At 36.2% G+C, this 12,354-nt stretch overlaps 1 protein-coding gene across 1 annotated transcript in view; it reads right to left on the bottom strand.

The window, feature by feature from the left end:
• Window positions 1–9,365, bottom strand: part of plekhh1 (pleckstrin homology domain containing, family H (with MyTH4 domain) member 1) — a 53,992-nt gene extending 44,627 nt beyond the window's left edge. Inside the window, exon 1 of the mRNA XM_079832243.1 lies at window positions 9,070–9,365. The gene's annotated coding sequence lies outside the window, so the exon portion shown is untranslated. The remainder of the gene's footprint in view (window positions 1–9,069) is intronic.
• Window positions 9,366–12,354: the final 2,989 nt, after the last annotated feature.

The following is a 12,354-nucleotide window of genomic DNA, read 5'->3' as shown; positions in this document are numbered from 1 at the left end:
TTGGACCAGGGCTGGTTTAGAGAGAAGGAAAAAATGTAATTAACCACTGGGTCTACTGAAATTAGATTGTCCATTGGACAGTCCAAATCAAAAAAGACTGAACGAACAAGGCCGTCATAACAAAAGCCTTAGTACTGACCAATTTACAGGCCAGAATGATTAATCTGCCAATTTTTGTCAACTTGAAAATAAAGACACAGGCTTATAATTGTCCTTGTATCAATTCCAATTGTCCAGAGATAATAAATATTTCCTATTTGAGCATAACTTGCATCATTTCCCAATTTAATAAAACACACTTTTTTTTCCAAATTCCCTGATATGCCTAGCTTTTCCAGGATCTGGATTTTAGTGTAAACTGTTTCTGCCTCAGAGTAAAAAATAAAAAAGGTGATTGTGAGATAAAGCTTAAAATAAGAAGAAATGTTGCATTTATGAGAAATGAAGTTGCAATTAGAAAGAAAAAAAAACGCAGTTGTTAATAGTCGCAACTGAGAAAAGTTTATTGAGAGATACAAAGTTAAATTATGAGAAATAAAGTTGCAATTGTTATATATAAAGTAATATTGTGATATACAAAGTAATATTTACAAGACATTAACAGGCAAAACATTTGCAATAACCCCAAATTACAATGAGCTGTACTGTAAAGTCACAGTTAGGTGCAATTCTGAAAATAAAGCCACAATTTTGAGATATATGTCATACTGTGAGATAGAGAGTCACACATTACAAGAAAAAGTTGCAATTACCTTGTTATTTTTAACCCTAATGCTAAAATATGTCTTCCATTCGTTATCATTTTAGTTATGCCTATATTGGCATTATATCAGCCATCGACCACCCTGCTCTCTCAGAAATTGGAATGGGCATTGGCCATTAAAAACATTATTAGTGGACCATTACTTAATTGTGTAACTAACAGGAACTTTACTGAAGTTTAATTCCACTAGACAGTCTGATAAAAAAAGAAGCCTAAATCTTGGTGATCTAAGACTGACATTTACCATAAGATGAGAACACACTGTTGACATCACAGGTCTGGCGGGAAACGCTCTAGGCCAAGTGTTTCTTTTCACCTCTCTTTTATTGTTTCCCTCCCTTCAAATGAGCTCACTTTTTAGTGATCACCTAGGTAACCACTGAAAAGCAAACTTGAGCTGTGAGCTCAGAGATGACACAGTTTAACAAAGGCTAGCTTCTGTCTTTCTCTCTCCCTCTCCCTACATACACACTGTAGACACTAACATACACATGCATATATCGTTTGAAGGCCGTAGGGATGGGGTAAGTCCAGTTATGCATGTGTAGACAGTTTACCCAGCGGCCTAAGCAATCCCTACCCTATATTCAGCCACCTAAATATCCCTGTTCAAGCAATCCCTTCTTAATTACAGGCCCAGGGAGAAACAGGATCCTGGCCCACACAATGGAGTCTTTCTGCATGACAGTCCCATTACCAATATACGGGAGGGGGTCTTTCTCTCTTCCCCTGAAAAAAGGGATAGGGAATGTGGCGGCTCAAATGAGACAAGCTCTTGAATAGTGGAAAGCACTGATCATTTCTACCTGTAGTTTGTAGCTCACATTTTAAAAGTTTGTAACTTCTGTGATGTTAGTGGGTCAATTACCTTTTTTAATCAATTATTTTATTAAAATACATAAAAAATGCAGTTCATAAATGCAATGGGTCTCATTCACTAAGCATGCGTGTACAAACCAATTTGTGCGTGAAATGTGCGTACGAACAATTTTAAGAACAAATCACAATTCAACAAAGATTTCGTAATAATTTTTTTTCCGGAAACCACACGTACGCAAAACGAACTTACTCTATGTGGCTTTATAATCGTGTTAAGAAGTTATATTTCATCCTAACATGACTATAATTACATTGAAGTAGCCTATATTGTATAATATAATACATATATAAAATTATATCATTAAATTATTAAATAATACAATTAAATTTCACCTTAAATACATTCGATCATATACAGTTAGAGAGGAAGAAAAGCTGCGCTATAGCTTCAGCTGTGAGAACTGGTGAGAATGGCACACTTGCAGGGGCAAAGGAGACATTTTCAAAGTGGGGGGAGGGCAAACTGTAAGCAAAAGCCCAGATATGTTGTAAGATTAGATTTCCAGATATCGGACCACCATCATATATTAAACTTGCCTGATCATGAATAGAATAATATTGATTATTATTACATTATGAACTAAGTGAAATAAGAAGTACATATGAATGATTAAAACTTAGGGATGTGCAAAATGCCTGCAGAATGCCAAATCTGTCCCCTATAGACCAGCCTTGTATGTGGGATGTCTCAACTTTCACAATTTTCATAGTTTTCACAATTCTACTTGATTCAGGGTGTGCAATATATTGACCAAAAAATTCTCTCTTTATATTCTAGGATTTTATCGATAACGATAATTAAACAATATTTCGTGTGTTATTGTGCTGGTACCTTGGCAGATTTAGGACAGCTGACTCCTAAAGTTTTTGATATTTTTCATATTCTGTGTGGTGGTCAGTTCACATCAGTGACAGAATTTTTTTTTTTTTTCTCCAAAATGTTTCAATTGATTTTTATGGGCATTTTTACCTTTATCATAAGACACAATAGGGCTGTTACCAATCAAATTAAATAACAAAATCCATCTTTGCAATGGAGAGGAAACACAGACGCTGCATCTGAAGTGGCATTTAGATGCATTTATACTGTTTAATGCAGCTCAGAGGTGACAAATGAATTGTGCGCCAAATCTTCTGACACTTCAGGTCAAATTTGACCTCAGCCTAGGAACAGAGGGACATTTTAGGATTTGCAAAATTTGGCGGCCAAATCGTGGCCAAAATCGCACAGTGTGCACCCGGCTTAACACAGTCAACTGTTACTCAGTCTTGGTTCTGACTATATCAATAAACCCCGCCCCTAAACCTACCCATCACTGCAGTATAGACAAATTGTACAAATTCATATGAGTGAGGTCGTACGAATTAGCCACTTCGTACAAATACGTACTAATTGGTCGTGAGATACTGTAGCGTTGGACCGACAGTGCGTATGGTACATTCATATTTCATTTACACAAAACACCGCAAGTTATCCTGTGTATAAGGACTTAAACTTTATTTGCCACAGCCAAAACTTATAAAGCATGTGTAATACGCTTAAATGTTTCACAGTTGGCAAATGTTTCAACTATGTAACGAGACAAAAAACCTTTCTCTAGCATCTTTGTTTCAACGCTAATATAATGTAATAAAATACAATACTACCTCACAAATACATAAGGAATAAATATAAATAAAGATGATTAATTAACAAGTTGTCGCAGACTGAAGTATCCTTGGTATTTGAGGTGTATATTTGTCTTTGGATTCGGGATCAGACTCTGGCAAACCAAAACATTTCCACACGTGCAATGGCGGGGACGTTGAAAATTATTTTGATATGCAAAACTCATAGCAGTGGGCATTTACTTCCAAGTCTTGAATGTGGCACACCAATCAAAATGGAGTGTTTGGTGCTATTACTTGTAAATTAGGATGTTTTTTATGTAAAAATCTTGCTAACATTATAACGAGACCTCAAAGGACATTATAAAACTTTTAAAAAACGCAGTTCATGACCCCTTTAAAGCTTATTCAATTTAAACCACAAATAAAGAGTGTACATTTCTAATAACTTGCGTTTAAAACGCAAGGTACTTGTAGGGACTCGTATGTCACCGACCCTGTATCTCAGTTTGCACAACTGCTATGAAAAAAGCCTCTCGGGCTCCTGTGGTGTATCTAATCAAAGTGCCGGTGAGTTTGTAGATCATTTTGTTTCTGGATTTTAAATGTAGCCTGTCACAAACATAAACTGATCTAGAAGTCTGAAAACTGCTAAAGATAACTCTATTCAAATGGTGGGAAAATAAAACTTCATGTCAGAATGCAGGATAACAAAATAAAAGAGAATGTTTCAAAAAATGTATATCCCAACAATAAACACAATAAGATGTCTTTGACAGATTACAAAGCGAGCGCGGTTAACTTCTGGCCAATATAAGGGCCCTTGTAACAGACAAAAAGAAAAACTATCGGTGGCGTTGGAAGTGGAATGGTAAATGAGACGGACTGACACCAGAAGTCTCCAGACATTCAAACTGCAGAGCGGCACAACTGTGCAATGTCGCACTCTGCAATTAGCATGGTCGTAACTACAGCCCTACTGACAAATTACAGAAGCGGCGCACAGAGAGATTCCGCTAGCTGACCAAAATGCTATAACTCTCTGTCCAGTTATGTACGGACTTGACTGAAGTCAGAACCTGAGGTTTGGGAGACATAGCCTGGCAGACATGGCCTTCAGAAAGAGAGGTCAAATTAAGCCAATGTTTCTGCTAGCTCAGCCCACGTCCACTTGTACTGCCGAATATGACAGCAAGATGCAAATAATCCATTTGCCCTAAAGCCTCTGTGCTAATGCTGTGAGGAACAAGACATTTCACACCCGTGGCTTGTTTGGCGGGGGAAGGGAGGAAGAGAGTCTGAGGAAAAGTAGGCATACTCTTTCCCTATATGCCTAGAGTATACTGTTAGACATTTTATTGTATTATTGCGGTAACATACTGGCAGCACTATTGCTATTAAATATTCAACATACGGAAAAAAACGTAACTGATGCAACGCATGATGTCGAAAGTAGCGCAAGCGTTTTGAACTGCGAGGGCCGTTACACTTTCTTGAATACGGAAAGCAGTCTGACCGAAGCTAGATATTTCACTTTATAAAGTATTTAAATATGGATATTTTACTACACAAACCCATCGATTCACTTCAGAAGGCCTTTATTAACCTCCTGGAGCCGTGTGGATTACTTTTATAATGGATGGATGCACTTTTTTGGGCTTCAAATTGTGGGCTGCCATTCACTGCCATTATAATGCTTGGATTAGCCAGGACATTTTTTTATATAACTCCGATTGTATTCGTCTGAAAGAAGAATGTTGTATACATAGGATGGCTTGAGGGTGAGTAAATTATGGGATAATTTTCATTTTTGGGGGAAACTATCCCTTTAACTGAAAATAATATATGGTTTTTCACTTTTTGCGGTAAGTACCTGTAAAATTACAACAAAGTCTAACAGTGCATTTCCAATATGAACAAGAAATAGATAATATGTATCAAACATTCCCAATATATTCACAGTGATATAAAATTAAACATTTCTGTTTATAATCACAATAAATATAACTATTAAAATATCACACAATCATGGTCACAACTGGAAAGTATGAAATAGTTGGCTTATGGCTTATATTTTAATTTCACAAGCAAAAATCATGAGTTGGTAAGTTAAACTCCATCAATGAGTTTAAACTTTATTTTTTAACAATAAATAAACTGATTAAAAATACAATTTAATTATTACAATAAATTGATTCTTGATACATTTGCATCACCAGCCAAAAACGTTTACAGACGTCTCTTCAGTAATAAACCGCCAGAGCCTACCTACATTAAATTTTTTTTTTTTTAAACCTGTACCTACTGTACACACACACACACACATAAAAAATACCCATAGCACAGCAAATAAATACTGATATTGATTTATTTAGTATTTATTTATTCATTCATTCATTCATAATTTTTATTTTATTTATAATAAAAAAAATATATTTTTTTATATTTCGCTCAGTGGCTTCTCAAAAAAATCAAGCTGTCACGATAACTCTCATATATCTCAACGTAAATCCATGACAACAAGTGTAAAGGCCAGAGCTGTCAATGTATAGCATTTAATGACCGAAAAGAGACTGACATCACTGTAAAACTCAATATACTCTTATGAGACACAAGGAGAATATGATCTCTGTTAAACAGCATAGTTGTGGAAAGAGAAAATCTTATGAACCAATGAAAAAAATATATATATAGTAATGTGCATGTGGGCCATTAAAGGCCGGTTGGAAACCAGGGCAAGTCTCTGGTGCATCATTCAATAAAACAGAACCTCCTCTGTTATTCCAATAAAATTAATATCATTTTGAAACTGCATTTTATGTACCCCTGACACGCACAGACACCCCAGATCTCTGCTGAGCGTGTACAGCTGCGGTGATGTAAGCGTTTAGGCGATTAAATGATATCATCGCAACAGTCGTGTGAAATCCCCTCTGTTGTTTTTCTGGATCGTCTCTGTCAAGACCAAACTGGTTTTCCAAGGCTTTGGCATCTCATCCGAATTACTCAAATCAGCAAGAAAAAAAAAAGTGTGTCTGGGTTCGTTTGTTTTATGTGTATGTGTGTGTTTCTGCCATTACAATGAACACAATCTGAATGCAATCAGTGACATTTGAGTACTATTACAGCTGCATTTATATTCAATTAAAATTTTTGTCTGTGGCTATATGATATCATGTCTGTGTGTGTGATCTTCTAAATTAATACTTAAAGTAGCTATTACAGGTTGGAGCGAGCAGTCTGAGCTTTCCTTTTCTCTAGCACGGACTATATATCTGAAAAGAAAGGCCACCACACGCAACTAACCCGAGTCTGACATCTTTTGTTTCAGCCTGAAACAGTTTCCATTTGGTGTCTGTGCAACAATTTATGGCCACCCATAACATCAGCTTTGGAGGTCTGACTAACAGAAATGCCTGCTTGACTAACTCATAGCTGTTTCGTCAGAAAACAGCTAAATAAAATCCATTCCACCATACAGATGCTTTCTGACGCCATTGTACTTCTCTGTAGAGTTTTAATCAGTACACTTGAGAAGTTTGGACAAGGTTGGTTGGTTCCTCCCAAGGTTTATGGTGAGACAAAAACTTAAAGCCAATCATTTGGTATCCAAGCTTGTTTTGGTGGTTTTATAGGGGTTTTGGTTACTTTTTAATCAGCTGGTTAGGCAAGGAGAGTTACACCAGCTCGAGACCAGCATGAAAAGTAAGTTGCAATAGTGTTTTCTTCCCTATGACATATCTGAGTGAAACGGCTTCTTGTACAAGAAAAATGTGGGAGGGACTTGATTTTGTTAATCGGAATTGATTGTATCGTCTGATTTTTTTTTTTGTTTGCTTTTACTGTGATGTCATGTGAGTGACAGGTTGTCCCGTCCTCATGCTGGTAAACGTGTCATTAGGGGAACGATGTCGTGGCAAGAGGGATGGGAAATAATTTGGATTAAATATCCCAAGGGCGTATTTACTTTTAAAAAGTTATGTGGACAGATACATTTTTATAATAAATACCGCAATATTCCATAAAAAATTTGATTTCATGGAGACCATGAGGATGACTCTATTGTAGAGTTTTAATCAGTACAACTTATGAGAAGGTCTGAAAAGGTAAGTTCCTCCCAAAGTTTCTGATAAAAATACTGTTTTGATGGCTCTATAGGGGTTTGGGGTAGGCTTTTAAATCAGCTGGCCAGGCATTGAGACACCATTTTAAGGCCAGTTTGGCCAGGCTGGAAAGCCAGCTTTACCAGTTAAGACTAGCAACCATGCCACTGAACCATGAATTGAATGACGTCTACAGCCATCATTGATGGCAAAACGCACTACTCGATATAGCTCATCACCACAGCCCGAGCCTGAAGACATGTCATATTTAGGGGTGAGAACATCTGCTGCTGAATACAACACCCATTTAGTGGTGGTATAAATAGATTGGATTACATGAATCACAGAGTTCCTAACAGCTGTAGATGAGGCATGGAGATCTCCTGCAGCTCATCCTTCCAATATTCCCTCCTCTTTTTCTTCTCTGGTCTACAGGAAGCTTTGTATTCAGCCTAATAACAGCTTTCTGTAAACTAGCCACACTCAGTATCAGCTGGAGCAGTAAATATAGTCTATGACATTCCTCCATGCTGAGGTGTAAACATCACCTACACACACCGCAGTTGCCATCAGAAAGCATTGAATGATGCAGACTGAAGAGAAAAGGGAACAAACACTGATTGCAAGACAGCAATACATTTTTAGGCGTGCTTGGGTTTTACGCTTTAGTTCTACACAAATTAAGTGGAATTTGTCTTTGTGAGAATGAACCCTGACATGACGCTAAGGCTAGAAATAAAAGGAATGAGGAATAGAAGGTCAATGACAAATAAAGATGACTGAGATAGAAGGGAAATCGTTTAAAAATCTAAATGAAAATTTTTGATTCATGTCATGTGGTGTCATCATAATAATTGATATCATAACATTCTTGGAGATTGGAGATTTCGGATAAATAAAGCTGCTTTAATTTTCAAAATATAAGTTATTATGCCTTTTAATAAAGCTTTAGTTCTTTGCGATCATCAGTTAAAATTCAATTAATTTAATTCAAAAACATGTTCATATCATAAAAGAGGTTAATTCAAGTAATTTAATATACTAAATAAATTAATAGATATAAACAAAAAATATGTTATTGACTGAGAAATTGCATGTTTGTATATCAACAGTTGTATTTTGCAAGCACTGTAATAATGCGTGTTTAAATGTGTGTTTAAGAGAAAAGAGAATAACTAGAGTTTATTCTAAAAGCATTTACTCATGACTGTGTGTTGTGCAGAATTGGATGGGGTGTGTGCGAGGTCAAACTCATTCATTATAATAAAAAACTCCACGTGAGCACAAATGCACATGCACTGGGAATGTTACACACATAAACACACTCAAGAAACACACTTCATAATTGTATTATTAACAGCACGAGTGACCGAATGCGGGTTGCAAACAGCATCATTACTTTTCCTTTTCTGTTCGTTCATGAAGCAGCAGAACAAAACTTTTCCATGTGCTAAAAACACAAGGATGGAACATGTAGGAACTACTACTTTTGTCCAAAAATGGGCACAACGCACAGGTGTGTCAGACTGGAAAATGTCAACATTAACATATAAGGACCCCCTGAGACATCCCAACTAACGCACGCTGCAATTAGAGAGATCTAAAGCATGAAAACATTAAACATGATCCCACATGCCATGAAAGACATTTCTTTTACACCGGAGTCAAACTATACTATCCTCGTGTCCAACGTAGCCTACCCACCGTTGAGCTTACCTTGACTGTCCTTCTCTTGACCGCCCGAGTTTTTACTTTAATGTTTTCAAAGCCGGTAGATCATCACATCGCTGCGCTATACGCCTCCAAAATTCGTAAACGCTCTCAAAAGTTGCTCCTCCAAAACTTTCATTCTCCGTCTTTTAAAGCTTCCAGACCCTCTCTGAGCTCAGCAGACGTTGCAGCGGATCTCCATTCAGTAAAGTCATCCTTTATTCCTTTAAAGAGCCGAGTGCTGGGGTCAGATTACGCCGGGAGCCAAACCCCACGTCTGCTAGCCATGTCCAATTCGTAAACGAATCGTTCGGTTGAGTCGGATCTTTTCAATGAATCATTTGCACCCGGATCATTACGAATCGACCCATCCAACAGAGAGCCGTCTCTTTCAGACATGATATAATAGCAACAACTTTAGGAATAAACCTAATTTGACCGATTAATGAAGCCTACTTTGTAGATAGCAGAAATGTTATAAAGCCAACAAATAAAACGTAGCTTTTATCAAAACACCACACTTTTCTAAAAAAAAAAAAAAAACTAAAAAAAAATTATTTGGTTCAAAATCTAGGCTACTTTATTTTAATTGAATCATGCACCGCACAGACTGAGCTGAACTGAGAGACATCAAATTATTGTCGATGTGCTGGGCAACGTGATGACGTAAAATAACCACTGAATCTTTTTTGAGCCGGTTCATTGAAACGATTTGTCCGAAAGAACCGATTTGCGGAATGGAATCACTACTCTCTGCTCGTCTGTGTATATGCTCTGCACACACAGGAAATTGCATCAGGCCACTACTGTCCAACTCTCAAGTGTTAAAAGTTTTCTGATTCATTTCTGACTGTGTCATTTTGTTAAAGAGATTTTGGATGGAACTTTGAAAGTGAATCTCATGAAGACATGGTCATCCCTAAATCATAAATTCGAAATACTATATATATAAAGCCTATATGTACATTTAAAAACTATTTGTACAGTAGAACCATTCGATTTTTGTTGCATATGTGATATTATTTTCATGAACATGAAGCATTTTGAGATTAAATATGACCTAAACAAGATGGGTGTAAGTTGAACACTTTGAATTCATTAGCAATTAGGCTATTTTACCTCCAAATTATTACAATAATTATAAAAAGGTCCAAAAAATGACATTAGTTCTCAGAGGGGATTTTTAAAGAACAAAATTTCATATAGGCCTAGCTAATTTTTCTTTAAATTAATTGAAAATCCTTGCCATAGTGCCAGCCAAAATGTTCACAATGTTAAAGCTATAGTGTGAAAGTTGAATCATTACAGGCCAATAAAAAGTCTGTAGGAGAGCAATTATCAAAGTTTGTGAGGGGACTCGTGCATGCTTTAATTGACCTTAATGGCTTCCTCAAAAAAATAAAAATCTACTTCTTGAGCATTGACATTATCCAGTTACCGAAAAACATTACATCTACTCTTTTATCAGAAGCTTTTATCCAAACTAACATGATTAAGACTTCAGTGTGCAAAAGAAGCAGACTTTATAACCTGAAAATCTGTAGCTAATATTGAGCTACAGAAACATCCTGATATATATATTTTTTATCATAAGGAATTATATGGTTACATACAGGAATCTATATGTTATGCCATTATCAGTTGTCTTACATTTCCATCTTCTCCTTTACTATGGTTTCACAGAGCAACACCCAAGTCTATAAAGTCCTAAATGTAACTTTGGGCCTGCTCCAGATGTTAGTAAAAAATAAGAGGACAGGCAAGACACCCCCCCCCCCCCCCCTCTCTCTCTCTCTCTGTTGCAATCTCTTTCCCCTTGCCTCCAGAATGTGTGTAAAGCATAATGTTGAGGTAATTGTTAACCACACCCTGTTATGTTCAGTGTAGAAACGTAACTGTTCTGTTATGAACTGCTGCAGCCGATGGTAAACTATGTGCTTATGTTTCATCTAATATTTAATTGTCAATACAAAGGTATGTTACTGCTCTGCATGCATGTAATGCACAGAAATATAAACCTACATAAGAGCAAATCTCCGTCATATGACCCATGCAGCAAAGGATCTATGGCATATCACACAGCATAAATATATAATTCTGATATTCCTTGATGAATAGAAAGTTCAATAAATAGCATTTATTAAATATATATATTTTATAAATGATTTACCGTGTGTTGTTGATAATGCTAATTTAGTATGCAGATGATTCAACAAAGTTTTCTGCAGCACATACATCGACTGAGCTCCAGAAGAACTTAAGCAAACAATTACAAACTTGGTTAGAAGTAATACATTAATTTTAAATATAGAAAAAACTAAATCTATCATTTTTAGTAACAAAAACAATATTACCAAGGTTGCTGACTTGAATTTATTTATTCGTGGGACTCCAGTGGAACAAGTAACAAGTGTTAAGTTGCTGGGTGTGAAGCTTTACAATATGCTGTCTTGGTCTGAACATGTAGATTATATAGTAAGCAATATGGGAAAAGGTAAAGCTGTGGCCAGGAAATGTTCTGTGTTTCTTCCACCTCTAGTTTTAAAAGATGTAGTGCAATTGTTAGTTCTATCTCATCTTGAGTACTGCAGTGCCCAATGATATGGTCAAGTGCATCTGAGAAAAACTTTACAAAAAAAACTTCAGTTGGCTCAGAACAGAGCAGGTTAGAGCTTCATTATCCATTTCAGGCCAACGTTATTGCTATGCATAGAAAATTATCATGGCTGTTAGTGAAGGATAAACTACATTTACGAATGCTGGTATATTTCTATAAGGTAATCAAGTATCACCACCCTGTTTCTTCTCTGAAAAACTTGTATATGCAGGTTTTAGACATGACGAATGCGTCAAGTGAGTAAGGCTCAACTCTTTTTAGCTTGTCCCCACACAAATTTTATGACAAAAAACAGTGCTTTATCGAGGTTCTGTTGCTTGGAATATGGTTCCAATAAACATACGAAAGAGTAAAAGTACATATGTATTTAGAAGACAATGTAAATATATGCTTACAAATATGTAAATGTATGTTGTATGTTTGATGTGCTGCTGCTGTTGAGATGTATAGATTTATGATTTGATTAATGTAATCATATTTTTGGTTTTATTTTATTCTATTTGTATGTTTTTTGTCTTGTATGGCTGTGTGGACCCCAGGAAGATTAGCAACTACTTTGTGGAAGCTAATGGGGATCCGAATAAAGAATAAAGAATCAGTTTAATGCATCCTTGGTGAAGTATTCATTTCTTAATCTGTTAAATCTTACCACATTTTTGTTATATTCTGAATGT

The sequence above is a fragment of the Gobio gobio genome (genome assembly GCF_949357685.1).
Source record: "Gobio gobio genome assembly, chromosome: 13".
Taxonomy (NCBI): Eukaryota; Metazoa; Chordata; class Actinopteri; order Cypriniformes; family Gobionidae; genus Gobio; species Gobio gobio.
The sequence above is the reverse complement of the archived record's forward strand: the minus strand, read 5'-3'. Positions and strand labels throughout refer to the sequence as shown.